General features: G+C 42.8%; 1 pseudogene; it reads right to left on the bottom strand.

Annotated features, from left to right (window-relative positions):
• Positions 1 to 2,326: 2,326 nt before the first annotated feature.
• Positions 2,327 to 5,466, bottom strand: LOC138846466 (ubiquitin-ribosomal protein eL40 fusion protein-like; annotated as a pseudogene).
• Between the last annotated feature and the right edge of the window lie 4,675 nt (positions 5,467 to 10,141).

The following is a 10,141-nucleotide window of genomic DNA, read 5'->3' as shown; positions in this document are numbered from 1 at the left end:
TCTCTCTCGCTGTCAAACTCTGCCTGTCAAATAAATAAATAAATAAATAAGACATTTATAGAGGAAGCACATCTAACAAAAAAGAAAAAGATTTGAAATAAACAATGCAACTCAAGGAACTAGAAAAACAAACGCAAAGTTCATAGAAGGAGTTAAATAATAAAGATTGGATCAGAAACAAAACAGAGATTATAAAATACAAAATGTCAATGAAATAAAGAGGTCTTTTTTTTTTTTTTTTTGACAGGCAGAGTGGACAGTGAGAGAGAGAGACAGAGAGAGAAAGGTCTTCCTTTGCTGTTGGTTCACCCTCCAATGGCCGCCGCTGCAGCCGGCGCACCGCGCTGATCCGATGGCAGGAGCCAGGATCCAGGTGCTTTTCCTGGTCTCCCATGGGGTGCAGGGCCCAAGCACCTGGGCCATCCTCCCGGGCCACAGCAGAGAGCTGGCCTGGAAGAGGGGCAACCGGGACAGAATCCGGTGCCCCAACCGGGACTAGAACCCGGTGTGCCGGCGCCGCAAGGCGGAGGATTAGCCTAGTGAGCCGCGGCACCGGTTGAAAGGCCAAAAATTTTTAAAAATCTCGGAGCACTTCCATCTCTTGCCTCCCAATAGCTGCAGGACAAGAAACACCTGTCTGCATCATGAAACCAGTTGAAAGAACTGGATGTGATAAGCTACACAACTACAAACATGAACAAGAGGTTCAATATGGCCAACATAAACATTAAGGTGAATATTTATAACTTCTAGCACCTCACTCTCTTTCTGTGATTGTTAATCTATTCTTTGGAGTGTGACTTGCATAATGAAATCTTACACGACACCAGCAGATCAAACATTATTGCTTTATCCTGTGAAAATAGGCTCAGGACTCTAAAAAGTTCTGTAATCCTGAAACATTGAGTTTTTTTTTTAAATATTTATTTATTTATTTATTTGAAAGTCAGAGTCACACAGCGAGAGAGAGGTCTTCCATCCGATGGTTCACTCCCCAATTGGCTGCAACGGCCAGAGCTGCGCCCATCCGAAGCCAGGAGCCAGAAGCTTCTTCCAGGTCTCCCACGTGGTGGCAGGGGCCCAGGCACTTGGGCCATCTTCTGCTGCCTTCCAAGGCCATTATCAGGGAGCTGGATCAGAAGTGGAGCAGCTGGGACAGAAACCGGTGCCCATATGGGATGTCAGAGCTGCAGGTGGTAGCTTAACCTGCTGCACCACAGTGCTGGCCCCAAAACTGAAAACTATAACAACAACAACAACAATAAAAATAACCCACTAGGATTCAACAGCAGTGTAAAATGACAGAAGAATTACTAGACTTGGGTCTGGAGCTTGGGCCGGAGCACAAGTTGTGACTGAGCAGAAGTGGAACTGTTGCCTCTAGCATCCATTCCGGAATCTGGGGAGCTGGGCTTGAGAATAAGTGAAACCCCAAGTAAGTCTTGGGGTCTCACTGGGAAGCATGCTTGCACCCTGCAGCCTTCAATGGGAATGATCGTGGACAGAAGTGCCTGCCCCAGCACAGAAGGGCAGACTGACTGCAGCTAGGTGTAGCTTTCAGGGCAGTCACAGACCACGCACAGTGAAGACAGAAGTCTGCTATCCATCACCTGCAAGACCAGGATAGGTTCTACTGCTTTTCTGGGAATGCCACCTCCGGCACTGAACAGCCAAGAGGAATGAGAAGTGGCAGCCAATGGGAAAAGGGTAACAGCAAGAAGACAAGTAGAACTGCAGAACATCTGCAATGTTATATGAAAGCTGTGGGACTGATGATCTATCCTGAAAGCTACAGAACCAGAAAGTAAAGTGCTCTATTTTTTTTTTTTTTAAGATTTATTTGAAAGACAGAGTTGCAGAGAGAGGTAGAGACAGAGAGAGGTCTTCCATCCACTGGCTCACTCACCAGATGGCCACAATGGCCGGACCTCTGCTGATTCGAAGCCAGGAGCCAGGAGCTTCTTCAGGGTCTCCCACGTGGGTGCAGGGGCCCAAGGGCTTTAACATGCTGTGCCACAGCGCCGGCCCCAAAGTGCTCTACTTAAAAATGAAAGCAGGGGCCGGCACTGTGGCACAGCGGGTTAATGCCTTGGTCTGAAGCGCCAGCATCCCATATGGGCGCCGGTTCTAGTCCCAGCTGCTCCTCTTCCAATCCAGCTCTCTGCTACAGCCTGGGAAAGCAGTAGAAGATGGCCCAAGTGCTTGGGCCCCTGCACCCATGTGGGAGACCTGGAAGAAGCTTCTGGCTCCTGGTTTCAGATCGGCACAGCTCCGGCCATTGCAGCCAACTGGGGAGTGAACCATCGGATGGAAGACCTCTCTCTCTTTCTCCCTTTCTCTGTGCCTCTGCTCTCTCTGTAATTCTGACTTTCAAATGAATAAATAAATCTTTTAATAAAAAAGGCACTCTTTTAAACAAAAATGAAAGCAGAACATTTTCTATAAAGCAGCATCTGGAGATAATGAACAGACTGCTATGTAGCATCCCCTGCTGATTTACCGGTAGCATCTTGAAATTGGTAAGAAAGAGGCCCACCCAGAAGTTAATTTCTGTCTTTTACTATGCAGTTCTAAGCTCCTGACAAGGCCTGTAGCCTAGCATAAAGGGCACTTTGCCCTTGCTAGTCAGATCCACCATAGGCATGCTCCTACTAGAGCAGCACTCTGATCACGGTGTCTTAGAGACACGCTGGCAAGCCTTGTGATTTGCTCAGGGCTGCTCTGTGCACGCCACAACTATCAATTTGATTTTTTTTATCAACTGATGACTTCTGACTTGATTTCTTTTCTTAGCCTTAGCCTAGCAAATGTGGCTCACAGGACTGATAGTGGATATGTCTAAAACTCAAATTGGTCATATAAATAACAGGGTGCTCTGAAGTTTTGGGCTTGATTTTGTTGAACACTGACAGGATTACCATGTGAGTAGTTTTGTTCTCCAGTCAACAAAAAGAGAAACTTGTTTGAGGTCCCCGGGCCGGGCCGTGGGACGTGGGCAGGAGACTGCCTGTGAGGCAGGGCCCTATTTGACCTTCTTGGGGTGGAGGTTGTTGGTGTGGCCACATTTCTTCTCGCGGCATTTGACAGCATGTGGCACAGGTGAGGTTAACACTTGGGGCAGATCATCTTGTCACAGTTGTACTTCTGGGGGGCTGGCGGAGGGAGGGCTCCAAGATGCCACCTCACAGGAAGAGCACCAAGCCCAGGTTGAACGCTCTGAATGTTGTAGACCGACAGACGCTGCTGGTCAGGGGGATGCCCTCCTTGTCTTGAATGCTGGCTTTGACATTCTCCATGGTGTTGCTGGGCTCGACCTCGAGGATGGTGGTCTTGCCCGTCAGGGTATTTACAAAGATCTGCGCCTCTCTCTGCGGGCTGCTCGACTGCCTCCTTCGTGTGAGCATTTTTAAACTGAAACCTGGGATTTTGTAACTTAGGGAAATTTATCTGAATTATTGTGCGTAATTTTTGGAAAGTTTAATCTGCTATTGCAGCAGTCACTGAGATGATTCCATTGTCATCAGCAAGTCATATGGAAAGTTACAGAGATTACATTGTGCTTTCAGCCTGTGCAGTGAGCAGCCCATCAGTTGATGTTTGAGCTTAACAGTGATTCACAGTAACTCCACCTGCGGTTCAGAGCTTATAGACACTTAGCCACTTTGGGCTGTTGCCCTCACAAGTCATGGCCATAAATGTCCAGTTTCTTCTTCTGAGGAAACTAGAAGGTTGCTATTTAAGTTATTTGTGGCAGATAACTGGGTGATGACACCCCTCACATACACACACACACACACACACACACACACACACACAAAGGCCAATGCTTACACAGTACATGTGAGTAAACTCTGTTTCCTATAGCAATGTTACTGATTTGCAATTTGTGTTTTAATGATGGAATCCATTTTCTTTGAAATCATTAAGTTAAACAAGAGAAAAAGCAAGTGTCTGATGAATGGTCTCACCTGTCTCCTTGATAATTCCTTCAAGAAGAATATTCTGGCTGCCAGTGCTGTGGCATAACAGGTAAAGCTGCCACCTGCAGAGCCAGCATCCCATATGGGTGCCAGTTCAAGACCCAGCTGCTCCACTTCCTATCCATCTCTCTGCTATGGCCTAGGAAAGCAGTAGAAGATGGCCCAACTCCTTGGGCCCCTGCACCCACATGGGAGACCTAGAAGAAGCTCCTGGCTCCTGGCTTTGGATCGGCATAGCTCCGGCCAGTGCAGCCAACTGGGGAGTAAACCACCAGATGGAAGACCCCTCTCTGCCTCTCTGTAACTCTGCCTTTCAAATATATAATAAAAAATTTTTCTGTAGAGATTGCCCCTCACTTTAAGACTACCACTTCTCCTTAGCTTTAGGCTTTCAAATTTTGAAATCTAAATATTTCTTCCATTGTCCTGTTGCTTAGTTTTCTCTTCCTTATCAAAAATTCCTACCCTTTTCCTCTTTATGTTTCTTCTCCTTTAAATTTATTTACTTATTTATTTAATTTGAAAGGCAGACAGAGACAGAGGGAGCACTTTCATTTCCTGGTTCACTTCTCAAATGTCCAGAATGGCTGGGGATGGACCAGGCCTAAGCCCAGAGCCTGGAACCCCTCTAAATCTCCCAGGTGAGTGGCAGGGACCCAAATTCTTGAGCCATCACCTGCTGCCTCATATGGTGTGCATTAGCAGGAAGCTGGAATCTGAAGCAGATCTTGAACTGAAACACAGGCACTCCTATATGGATATAGGCATGTTTTATATATAAAATTAATTTCAAATGTAATGATATAGGTCAGAAGTAACTGGATAAAGATTAAGGGAGGGGGGCAGCATTGTGCCACAGCTGGTTAAGCCAATGCCTGTGGTGCCAGCAACTCATGAGTGCTGCTTTGAGTCACAACTGCTCCATTTCCAATCCAGTTCCTTGGTAATGTGCCTGGGAAAAAAGTCAAAGATGGCCCAAGAACGTGGGCCCCCACCACCCATGTGGGAGATCTGAATGGAGTTCCAGGCTCCTGGCCAGCGCTGCGGCTCACTAGGCTAATCCTCCACTTGCAGCACCGGCACCCCAGGTTCTAGTCCCGGTTGGGGTGCCGGATTCTGTCCTGGTTGCTCCTCTTCCAGTCCAGCTCTCTGCTGTGGCCTGGGAAGGCAGTGGAGGATGGCCCAAGTCCCTGGGCCCTGCACGCACATGGGTGACCAGGAAGAAGCACCTGGCTCCTCCTGGCTTCGGATCGGTGCAGTGCGCCGGCCGCGGCAGCCATTTGAGGGGTGAACCAACGGAAGGAAGACCTTTCTTTCTGTCTCACTCTCTCACTAACTCTGTCAAAAAAAAAGAAAGAAAGAAAGAAAGAAAGAAAGAAAGAAAGAAAGAAAGAAAGAAAGAAAGAAAGAAAGAAAGAAAGAAAGAAAGAAAGAAAGAAAGAAAGAAAGAAAGAAAGAAAGAAAGAAAGAAAGAAAGAAAGAAAGAAAGAAAGAAAGAAAGAAAGAAAGAAAGAAAGAAAGAAAGAAAGAAAGAAAGAAAGAAAGAAAGAAAGAAAGAAAGAAAGAAAGAAAGAAAGAAAGAAAGAAAGAAAGAAAGAAAGAAAGAAAGAAAGAAAGAAAGAAAGAAAGAAAGAAAGAAAGAAAGAAAGAAAGAAAGAAAGAAAGAAAGAAAGAAAGAAAGAAAGAAAGAAAGAAAGAAAGAAAGAAAGAAAAGGAGTTCCAGGCTCCTGACTTCATCCCGGCCCTGGCCCAGCCCCAGCCATTGCAGCCATTGCGGAGTGAATCAGCGGACAGAAAATCAGTACCTCTCTCTCCTCTAACTCTGCCTTTCAAGTAAATAAATCTTTAAAAACAAACACCAATACTAATATCAGACGTCAATTCAAAGAAAATTAGAATACACAAGGATTATAAAATTACATGAAATGATGAAAGGATCAAGCCTTCAAGAAAATATAATCCTAATATGTATGCCCTGTGTATCAGAGTTTCAACATATATGAAGCAAAAGCTACTGGAAGATAAAGGAAAAGCAGAAAATCTACATTTATACCTTAGAACTTTAATCTACCTCTCTCTGAAATCGACAGAATCACTAGAAGAAAATCAGCAAGAAACGAATACCAGCACTACACTACAGAATCTATTCAGCATTACAGAAAATCCACCCAACACCAGCAGAGTATGTATTCCTTTCAAGCAACATGGAACACTCACCAAAATAGATCATAAAACAAACCCTTGAATTCATACAGAGTATGTTTTCTGACCATATGGAATCAAATTAGAAGTCAATAACAGATATGCAACAGAAAAATGTCATAACATTGCAAACTAACCAACATACTCTTAAACAACTCTTAAACATAGTTGAAAGAGTAAGTTTTAAGAGAAATTTAAGTGTTCATTTAACTGAATGAAAATAAAACTCAACATGAAAATGTGTAAGATGCAGCTAAAGATTAAATTTTTGGGAGATTACTGCTATTAAAATTTTCAGTTATCCAATCCTTACCTCAGAAGAAAAGGGAAAATCACATCAATAATTTAAGCTCCCACTATAAGGAATTAGAAAAGACAAAAATAAATTCAAAGTGCTAGCATTCCATATGTGTGCCAGTTTGTGTCCTGGCTGCTCCTCTTCTGATCTCTGCTTATGGCCTGGGAAAGCAGTAGAAGATGGCCGAAGTGCTTGGGCCCCTGCACCCACGTGGGAGACCAGGAATAAGCTCACTCTCTCTCTCTCTCTGCTTCTGCCTCTCCTTCTCTGTAACTTTTTCAAACAAATAAATAATTACCAATATCAGAAACAAAAGGAGGTATCCCTGTAGGTATGACATTAAAATAAATAAATGTGTAAATATGACAGATTTGATAAAAAGAATCAATTCTTTGCACTTGGAGAGTGAACCAGCAGTCTCTCTCCTCTCTTTCTCTCCTTACTCCCCTCTCCCTCCCAAAAAAATGAAAAATTTTAATAATAAAAATTAAAGTGTGCACCACAAAGAAGGAAGATTATTCCAGTAAGACAAGGTTGGTTGAAATATTTTAAAATCCAAGAATATAACTCATTACATTAACAGACTAAAGAAAAATCACATTATATTCATTACACCAATTGATGCAAATTTCCAGTATAATTGCAAGGAAATATAGATGCTCCATAGTCTTTCCAGGTAGCAAAGTACTCCCAAAGCCATAAAAGGTCTGAAGGGGGAAAGAAACACATTTATGGTGCTGTTATCACTTTTGTGAAACAACAGGGGATTCATTTTTCTACAAAAGCTTCTTTGGGAGCCCAATAAAGAGCCTGTAGGTATGTCTTCTGAGTGAACCCTAATAAAATTCACAGAAAACATGCAGTTTTCCAGAGAATTGCACTTGAAGCACTGCACGCTTGGATTTAAGGGGCCTTCCAATTCCTACATGTCTGCAAGTTAAAAAGTAGGAGAAAACTACTTAATTGCAAACATGAGCTACCTTTTATGAAGAAAAAAAAGCCAGCATGTCTTGGAAGAGATTTCAGGGAGAAAAGCCAAAGAAAATAATTTTAGGGAACACTAAAAGGAACTGGCAGATTGTATTTTTCAAAGATAGTTGCAATAACAATTCCCATACCAAATGATCTTCTACAATACATTGTCTTTTTTATGAAGAGATGAAATCAAATTCCCCTTCCTTTGAATTTGGACTGGCGTTCAATCTCACTAATAATGAATAAAATAAGAGGGAGTGGTGCTAAATACTTCCAAAGCTGTATCAGAAAAGACCATACAGTTTCTGCCTGATTCTCCCTGAATGCTCAGTCTTGGGATGTTCATCTTGGAACAAAACCATTATTTTAAGAAGTCTAAGGCACATGCAGGTGCTTCTTGATAGTCTGACTTGAGATTTTGTCACCCAAGTCCAAACCTCAGATCTGAGAGGGAAGGAGCCATCTTGAAAGTGTATATTGTGCAGCTGGCGCTGTGGCTCAGTGGGTTAACACCCTGGCCTGAGGCGCTGGCATCCCATCTGGGCGCTGGTTCGGGACCTGGCTGTTCCACTTCTGATCCAGCTCTCTGCTGTGGCCTGGGGGAGCAGTGAAGGATGGCCCAAGTCCTCAGGAAGAAGCTCCTGGCTCCTGGCTTCAGATCAGCGCAGCTCTGGCTGTTGCGGCCAATTGGGGAGTGAGCCATTGGATGGAAGACCTCTCTCTCTCTCTCTCTCTCTCTCTCTCTCTGCCTCTCCTCTCTGTGTGTAACTCTTTCAAATGAATGGGTAAATCTTTGGGGAAAAAAAAAGTGTATATTCCAACGCTAGCTAGACTTGGCCCTAGTCATTCAAAGTATTCCAGCTGTGGCTCCAGAGAAAAACCAGCCCTGCTATGCTCTGGCTGAACTTTTGACCCACAGAATCAATGAGCATAACAAAAAAGTTGTCTTAAGTCACTATGTTTTGGGTAGTTATTACACAGTAAATCACAGAGCTGAAATATTTCTTAAAAAAAAATCTACTGTAAAGTTAAATAAAAAGAAACAGAACGCTTTTCAAAGGGGAACAATGGAACATTTGAATGGAACATAGATTGATGGAAATTTTCTCCAAACATATTTCATGTTTCTAACTTTGATATCTTGGAAATGTTTTACATTTAAATAAATTAAATCAGAAATTAAAATAGTGGTCCTTAAACTTTGAAAATGAATAGAAATAAATGGATTTAACCATATATCAAGTTGGTTACAATCAAGCCTCTTGACTCTACATTCTTAGTGAATTAAGTGAATTTAAGGGCAGATAGAGATACAAAGAAATCTTAAACTTCAGTTAGCATTATTAATATTGGCATTACATTGTTACAACTATTTTATACCTCTGAAAGAACACAACAATGATTGCCTTGTTACAAAGTGATTTCCAGTGTAAAAAAAAATACAAAAATAAAGTTTAAAAATCATGCACCAATTGTGATGCAGCCATCCGTATCACGGTGCCCATTCAAACCCTGGCTCTTCTGCTCTGAGCAAGCCTCCTGCTGATACTCCTAGAAAGGCAGTGGAAAAAGGCCCAAGTGGTTGAGAGCCTTCCACCCAAATGAGAGACCACGTTGAAGTTCCAGGTTCCTGGTTTTGGCATGGTCCAGACCTGGCTGTTGCAGTCACTTGAGAGCAAGCAGAAGCTAACCTGAAGATTTCTTTCTCAGTCTCTGTCTCACTCTGCCTTTCAACTGAATAATTATCTTTGGGGGAAAAAATCATGCACTGAATTTCAGTTGTCACAATCAATATGAACTCATAGTTTTTCTTTTCGTAAGTTAAAAAACTTTGAACTGTAACACATGTAAATGTATACCCCCATATCCCTTCACGTTACAGAACAGAATCATACGATATGTTCTTTTATAGTTTGCTTCTTTTGCCCAAAATTATGCTTTGAGGTTTATCAGTACTGTTGCTCAGTCAGGCTATCCATTTTCATTGCAGTAAGGTTGGTTTAGATGTTTATTTCTGCAGGAAAGCATAAGAAAGCTGACTATAAAACACAATACCACATCCAGGGAAATGTACCTTGCACCCACCCTCCAACAGCTAACCACTTTGCGGAAGGTCTGACTTTCCACATTTGTAGTCACCTATTTTGGTTAGAATAACTGCTTAATTGGGTTCACAGACAATAAAATTTACTTGGTAAAATGTGCTTCAGATACACTAGATTAAGTAAAATCAAATAAACTCTCAGTACTTCATTCTTTGGACAAACAAGTTTTCTTTAAAAAATGTATTATAATACACAGTACTTAATGTATGCTCATTTAACCAAAGAACAATTTTTAACATATTATCAAGTGTTACTGTTTTCTGGGAAATGGTTCCAAATACTACTAAAGTTTCCAATTCCAGGGCCACTATTGTGATGACATACCAGGTAAAGCAGTAGCCTGCAATGCTGACATCCCATATGGGCACCAGTTCACGTCCTACTGCTCCACTTCCGATCTGGCTCCCTGCTAGTGGCCTGGGAAAGCAGAAGATGGCCCAACTGCTAATGGCCTAGGAAAGCAGCGGAAGATGTCCTAAGTGCTTGGGCCACTGCCACCCACAAGGGAGACCTTGATGAAGCTCCTGGCTTCAGCATAACCCAACCCTGGCCATTATAGCCATCTGGGGAGTGAACCAATG

The sequence above is a fragment of the Oryctolagus cuniculus genome, chromosome 18 (genome assembly GCF_964237555.1).
Source record: "Oryctolagus cuniculus chromosome 18, mOryCun1.1, whole genome shotgun sequence".
Classification (NCBI taxonomy): Eukaryota; Metazoa; Chordata; class Mammalia; order Lagomorpha; family Leporidae; genus Oryctolagus; species Oryctolagus cuniculus.
This window is presented reverse-complemented; position numbering and strand designations above follow the sequence as displayed.